This window comes from Triticum dicoccoides, chromosome 2B, assembly GCF_002162155.2.
Source record: "Triticum dicoccoides isolate Atlit2015 ecotype Zavitan chromosome 2B, WEW_v2.0, whole genome shotgun sequence".
In the NCBI taxonomy this organism is placed as follows: domain Eukaryota; kingdom Viridiplantae; phylum Streptophyta; class Magnoliopsida; order Poales; family Poaceae; genus Triticum; species Triticum dicoccoides.
In genome coordinates this window covers 383,941,066-383,948,600 of record NC_041383.1, presented here as the reverse complement: position 1 = coordinate 383,948,600, position 7,535 = coordinate 383,941,066, and the positions used below count along the sequence as shown (strand labels likewise).

The 7,535-nt window shown below is 44.1% G+C and overlaps 1 non-coding gene and 1 pseudogene across 1 annotated transcript; both read right to left on the bottom strand.

Moving 5' to 3' along the window:
• Positions 1-4,541: 4,541 nt before the first annotated feature.
• On the bottom strand, positions 4,542-4,624 carry TRNAY-GUA. Its single transcript has one exon. It is a non-coding gene; the product is annotated as a tRNA-Tyr (tRNA).
• Positions 4,625-5,187: 563 nt separating this feature from the next.
• LOC119363786 lies at positions 5,188-6,081 on the bottom strand (annotated as a pseudogene).
• Positions 6,082-7,535: the final 1,454 nt, after the last annotated feature.

Here is a 7,535-nt window from a genome sequence, read left to right as displayed (position 1 = left end):
CCGAAGAAAGAGCAAGAAAACTAAAGAAAGTGTTAGCGCATTGGACTCGAAATCCAAATTGTGCTAGCTGACAAAGAAAAAACAGAATATAACAGAGAAATATTGGTTCTGACTGGTTGGTAAAAGGACTCTAACTCCTTTTAGTGGTTCGATTCCACAACAGAACAAAGAATGAAATGAATGAATGAAAGCCATGACCATGCCTCCAGTAGGAAGATCGAGGAACCGGTGCTGGCGCTCCTGGTTCATGGGATCCTAACCGCGATGGGGAGATTAGATATTATTCTTTCGTAAGTCCATCCAATGGAGATAGGTTGAGGAGAAAGAAAGGAGAAAACTAAAGAGAAAGATGGACAGTAGATTGACAGTATCCGAATCAAATAAGAAAAAACGTAGCTATTTCATCAAATCCCGATTGTGTGGGTGTGAAGTGGAAAAATCCCGTTCTGGCTGGCAGCGGAAGTACTTCGCTTTCAAGTAGACGGACTTGATTTGATCACGTGAGAGATCAAAGGGACTATTCCGATTCCAGCAAACAGAGGCAGTTAGGTCAAAGCCGTAGCGCGCGCCCTGTACTTTTGAAGCAGGGCAAGACAACTTTAGCTAGGAGCCTCTTTTCCTTCTGCCCAGCTCCCCGAAAACAATGTTCGACTTGAATGTCTTAAGCATATAGCTAGCGTTCCTTCTGAGCCAGGATCAAACTCAGATTTTGACTATGATTAGGCGGGGACAGGATTCGAACCTGCAGTCTTCAGGTCATGAGCCTGATGAGTTGACCAATTCCTCTACCCTGCTTCTTCCCCTGATCTTTCTTTCCCTCTTCCCATAAACATTGATTCTCTCTCCTAACCACTCTTAAATATGTGAAATACACGGAATCGATCCAAAACTACAAGCAAGGGAATCAACTCTTATTGCCATAAAGGAAAAATAACCCCTTTCCTTTATATATATATACAAGGAACAAGTAGCTCTACTCCTTGAAAATGAAAAAATAGGAATAATATAATCCATAATATAGTTTACTGAAATATATCTGCGGTAGAATTATATATGGACTAACAGGCACCAAAGACGAAAGCGAAACATCATCGGTAACACTATATGTTGTAGTCTCGCATTATCCACTGGATCCGCAGCTAACCATATATAATGCTCAATGCTATGCAAAAGCAATAAACGGGAGATTTTCTTCTAACTAACTATATAAGTAATTTATATAACTAGATGATTCTCGTTCAAAATATTCTTCCCATTATCTTTATATAGAGAGGCGGAGGCGTGTAGCAATAAAAAAGCTTGTTGGGCTGATGAGGCTCGAGAAAGACTATGAAGTGAAGATGCGCCATTACCGAAACCATTTCTTTGCTTTGGGAGAAGTTCCTTTATAGGGAGCTCACTTCCTTGCTTGGTTGGTTGGTTGAACTTGCTTTTTAGGTGCGGTGCATGCGGGTCTAGTTTCATTTATGAGTGTTGCATATATTTCCGTTAGTAATGGTTTTGAGCTTGGGAAGAAGGGATATGGGTATGTCATCGTCCTAGATTTGATCTAAGGCTAGTTCCGTGTGTGCAACTACTATCTTATCTCAATATCAGGCTAAGGCTTGGCTAAGTGCTCTAGAGGTTTTCCTTATTGTCCTGGTTCTTACCTCAACAGGGCAGGGGAGATAGTTGGAAGTGGAATAGTCGTATCGTATCAGTTCAGAGCATCCCTGTAGAATGGCTTGGCTTTCAGTGCGAGTCTAGTTGACTGATTCCTAGGCTAGCTTCTCCTTATGTGCGGGTCTAGTCTACAAAACAGATGAAGACCCAGAACTGAGGAGAACAGAACGAATACCGATCTCAGAGCGGACAATCAATCCCAGTTCCTAGTTTCCTTCAAGCAATAGCCTGCCTGTCTAAGTAGGTAAGTACGCTCGGCCCAGTACTAAACTTTAGCATTAAAGCCAGAGTCCTTCTTTTCATGAATGTTCAGGAAGAAGAGAATCCCTAAGTTAGAATTGAATGCCATCCCATTTCCTAAAGAAAGAGATTTCCAATATACGTGAATCACGAAAGAACCAATGTTGTAACTTGCTTCATCCGGCGTTCTAAGTAATCAATGAGATTTTCTTCCTCGAGAACAAAAAGCTACACGAGGGGAGCCTTGTTTACTGATATGTTACTAAAAGACCAGAGGCGATGGCCTCTGAATTGCAGGGTATGGAAAGTGGGTGTTAATCAACAAGATTATCCACATTTGCGGAAACCACTACTGGAATAAAGTTAGATCTTTATTTCATTTCAAGGAAAAGTTTCAGGGTTTAGCCACCACTCAAACAGTAGTGAAAAATAAAACTAACTCTAGGCGAAAGTGCACGGAGGATCTGTGATTCCTCCTACCTTATGAGCCCTTACGAAATGCCATTTTGAATGATGGACAAATCATGGGTGTCGGCGGTCTAGTCAGAGCATTTTGGAGCGCCTGAGCGGGCAAAGTAGGTTGACCCGTCCCGAGGGGGAGGGAACAAATGGGCAATTGAACACCATAGGGCACAAACGAATCGCCAGTAACGACCTGTATATATCAGGCAAGAGGTGCTACTCCGACCCGGAATCTTGCGTGATGGTTGGTCACCTTACCAATAATCTTCTTAATGTTGGAGAAAATGAGGATCATTGACTTAAATTGGAATTGATACCTAGACTACTTGGTTCTAGCTTGCCACCCCAGAAGGCAACGTATATACAAGTATAGACTATAGGTAACACTGTAGGGTACAACCTTGGGTAGTCTTAGGGTTTTCTAAGATATGATATGATCGGGTTATTTATTAGAATTGGAAATAGCTAGACGAATAAGTAGGCTTTAAAAGGACGAATAAAGTAGGCCTTCTAACTCAAAGTACTCCAGCTTAAGGAAAGACATGCAACATTGGTGATCAACGTATGGAATTTACGCTATTCCGTTCCGGGAAAACACTTGTTTTTTCACGTTTTTCCTTCGCTGTTCTTTCCTGGATTTTTTGTTGATGATTCTTCCCCTTAAAAAAGCTTTTCCCTAAAAAAAATATGTGGCCCTTTTCTTTCCCAAAAAGGCATTCATTGTTCGTTCTGTGCCAGAAACCAGATTTGAACTGGTGACACGAGGATTTTCAATCCTCTCGACAAGGGCGGTCGTCGCTTGGCACGAAGGCTGCTGGTTCGGTACGGTACTAAAGGTCCTCGGACTTCCAGGCGGTTTTTCTTTTGGGCTGCTGTGAACCCTTGGATCTCGCCAATACAGCCTCCTATGGTTTTCGTTACCGAGATATCTTTTCTTTTTTCCCAGGGATTTTTTGGGTAATCAGCTCCCATGCTGCAAACAGTCAAATATGAACCTTGTCGCTCTTCTTTCCTCGTGCGCAAGAAGCACACCAGCAACATGCGTTGCATGATTCCATGTGTTTTTTGCACTTGACTGGGTGGACAGTTGACCGGAAGATAACTTCGATTCGTCCGGCCAGCAGGCGGGCGGCGTGCTTATCTTGTGTGACAACACTACAGAGTGAGTAGCTCTTCTAGTCGGGCAGCTGTGTGACAACACTCCTGAGAAAGTGGCGCTTTTTTGTAGCATGCTATGGTCTCAACGCCCTTACGAGGTAGTGATGAGTTTCACGCGCTCTAAGCCCGGCCCGCGCGCAGTTAGGAGGATTGGCCACTATCTGAGCGGTACCACCCACCCTACCCTACTACCTATAGGGGGTCGTCCGTCCTACAGCCGCCCGAAAAGGAACTGCAGTAATCTTGAATAGGAATCCTACAGCGATAAAAATAATCCCCATAAAAATACCACTAGATCGAGCACCAGTGATTTCATATCCGGTCAAAATCTTGGCTAATTGATCGAAGTGGGTAGCTCCAGTAGACCCATAAATCATGGAACAAATAGGGTGGGTAGGCCCAACCACCACACAACACGTATAGACGCGAACCCCCCTCCTTATCGTACGTGCGACTCTCACCGCATACGGCTCGCACAAAGACTCCAAAATCCATCCCGAGCTTTTTATTCCACCTCTCCCTCCACTCCAATCCTCGATCAAACTAGCCTTCCCCAGCAAGAAAACGTATCCGCTTTAGCAACAAAGCGCTCATCCCTTGCTTGTTCTTCAGCGCGCAAGGCGCTCTAGACGGTGATTCTTGATTAAAAAGGGCTAAAGCACTCCAGCTTCGAAGCTGGAGTTTGCAACTTCAAAACTACAGGTTTTAGCCCTCCTGCTGGGTGGGCGCTTCCTTCATCTATCGTATGTCTCGCTTGGCTTCGTCCCGAACCAAGGGGGCATGATGGCAGGCGCGTGCGTGTGCCGACTGCAGAGACTACAAGCCGACGCCGGAAGCGACTCGCTTCTATTCTCGATTGGATATAGATGGGGAATCTCTATAGATCATCTTTTTTTGACAACCTCTCTAAAACGCATACGAGAAAATTGCACTTCACGGCACGGCAAAAAAAAAGAGCTTCGCTCGGTTGGCCCTCCTAGGCTTCCGCCTACTTTCTCTTCTCTTAAGTCTACAACAAGTGGGAGAGGCAGGATTCGAACCTACGTGGAAAACCTTCAACAGATTTACAGTCTGTCGCTTTTGACCGCTCGGCCACTCTCCCCTTCCCAGGGATACACCCTCCTCAAACAAAGGGTCCCTGAATAAGAAGGATGGCGGCCTTTGTTCTTAAGTTAAGAAGAGCAGATGGAACTATTAGATTTGCTAGCGTTCCGGGAGAATAAATAAGGTCATTTAGTAAGTTCATAACAATCCATTTATGTAAAGCAAGGGGCAAAGCTTCTACGACAGCTTCCCCCTCATTGCCATCGTCGGCCTTCCCCAGCTCCCCTCCTTCGTCGCTTCTAGCTAAGCATCTTTCAGCGGAGGAAAGGAGGCGACTAGTCGCTTCTGGCGAAGCAGCGAGTTCATGAGCAAGTGAATGAACGAGCAGCGAGTGAAGTGCAACAGTCGTAAGTAAGGCTCACCATGTTCCTAAAAGGAGTGACCATCTTTTCTTCCCTTCTACTGACACTGAGCAGGCAGCAAGCATAGGCAATAGTTTCCGTAGGGGTGGGGCGCAAGCAAGCGTTTTCAGGCTCCGCTAGCTAGCGTACTCTTCTGCTATCAATGAAATCAAAAGAAAAAAATAGTGCCCTTTCGTATAGATCGAGACGCTGTACTTTTTCTTTACTTCTTCCATACTAGGAAGAATGGAAGGAAATCCTTCGATAACACTTCTTCCTTATTTGAAGAAATGATATCCGACGCCCGTGGAAACTCTTTCATTTCAAAAAAGTTCTTCTTCTTAAGAAGCAAATAGCATTTCCTATTGATTTGTCCCCTGGACTAGACCTATCTGGATTCGGAATTATCCGTCACTACGCTGTTCCCAAGGACTAGCAAAATTGAAATAGCAAAATTCTTGGGTCATCTCAATGGGTTCAGAAACCACACGTTTCTCTGGATCATCATAGCGTACTTCCACATATCAACTTAGAGGAAAGTCTTTTCGTAATGGATGACCCTCGAAACCATCATATGTTGATATATGGCGTAAATCCGGATGATTGATGGAAGAAACACCAGACATATCCCATACTTCTCGCTCTCACCGGTCGGCTGATGGAAATAGACTGACTACCGGAGATATTCGTGTTACTTCGTTTGCACTTGTTTGTACACGAATGTGTGAGTTATACCAAGTACTCAGTAAATTATGGACAACTAGGGATGATCCACTCTGCAAATATCGATCGAAACTTGAACCCTTGTATAGGTATGCCATTTTAGAAAGCACAACAATGGAAATGGGTAGTCAGTATTGGTATAAGATCTATTCCCATGTTCTGATCTTTTCATTTTATGTACCCATTTCTTGGGTAAAATCTCCCAACTATATTGGAAAATGGATTGGTTATCCATAAATGAAAATAAAGAAAGCTTTATTTTGGTTCCGCTTCTTGCTCTAAGCAGAAAGACTTGTCGGAAATCGCCGGTTGGGTTGGTCCGACCAAGAAAGGCATGGGAGTGGAGAGGCAGAAGTGAAAGACTGGCTACCAATAAAGATCCAAAACTGCACACACACACTTTTTATAGTTATGTATCCAGGATCGGCTGCATGCTCTAGTGTTGAATCGGGTATAGAACCCAGGATGCTTGGTTACAATTCCGAATCCGCTAAACCATCGCTCGGGGAAAAGTATTATACAGAGCATTAGTACTTATTCTGATCCTTTCCTTATATTTAGATTCTAGTAGTTTATTTCAGTCGTATTCGAATCCTTACTGCGGTTTTTTAAGGGTAACAAACCCTTTATCAATTTTCCTATCCTACCTAGGTCTATGAATTTCTCTATCAATCCCATTACCTTATCCTTACCCATGAGGTTCCTACATTTGATCCTAAATTGAGCTAGGAGTTGTTTCCGGGCATACTCAAAAAAGGGTTATTATACACCCCAACCCCATCCCTTGGAAAAAAGAAGCTAGCACCGAAGAAAGGAAAGAGCGATATGGTGGTTTTTGTTGTTCCCGCGAAGCGAAGATCATTCGCTTGGCGAATGAAGTGGATCAACCTCTTTTTGGCTTGGGCCAAACACTTTTTCTCGCTGGTAGAGCTTTCTAAAAAAAGCGATGCGAGAGCGTATTCTCTTATCTAAGCTTCCTCCCTTCGCTTCCCCCATCGTAGATGGTTCAGCCACACCCGGTGCCACGAAATGATTGAGAACTAGGACGGGGTCGAAATGCATTTTATTCTTAGTATTAAAAAAGTATTGCATGACCGAATAATTCAAGGAGGGGCGCACAGCGGGGAGGGTCCTTTTTAGTAGATGACTCGTCGGGCCGTCAAGCGGGACTTCTTTGGTAAAAATAACTTGATTCTATTCCTTTTTAGTAAGGAGGCGGCATTTCCCATAAGGAAAGGTATGTCATTTACAACCCCGGCGTATTGAGGCCGCTTGAAGGCCCCGCTCACCCGAAGTGATTTATCAAAATTCTTCTTTCTCGATGGTGATCGGTCATGGTATCCATAACGTTGCATCTTTTTCGGCCAAATCCGGATTTCGTTTTGCTTCTCCCGGTCGATCGACTCGACTCTTTTCCTTGCCCCCCGGCCTCTCACTTCGTTTCGTTCTTCCTCTATACCCTCGCTTGAATGAAGACATCCGATCGGCCCGACTTTCCCAAATGTCGGCCACCAGCCCTTTTCCTGTAGTACGGGTCTTGATTTCTTGTCTTGTTTTCGTTTTAGTCGTGGTGATCACCCGGGAAGAAAGAAATGAATGAATGTCCTTTTGGGGAAATGTAGAATAATACACCTACCGAGACGAAAGCCAAGGGCGAGTTTCGTAGGTGGACATATCAAACTAAAATAAGATCTAAGATTGACATCTCGATACAATGATTTACCATAATAATAAATAGAGTCAATGGTGACAGAGCCGTGGGAAGACTACATACATGTGCTCTCTGAACCATGCTAGATAGTCACCCATCACACGGCTCTCAAACCCAACCTGTGGTGGATCCCG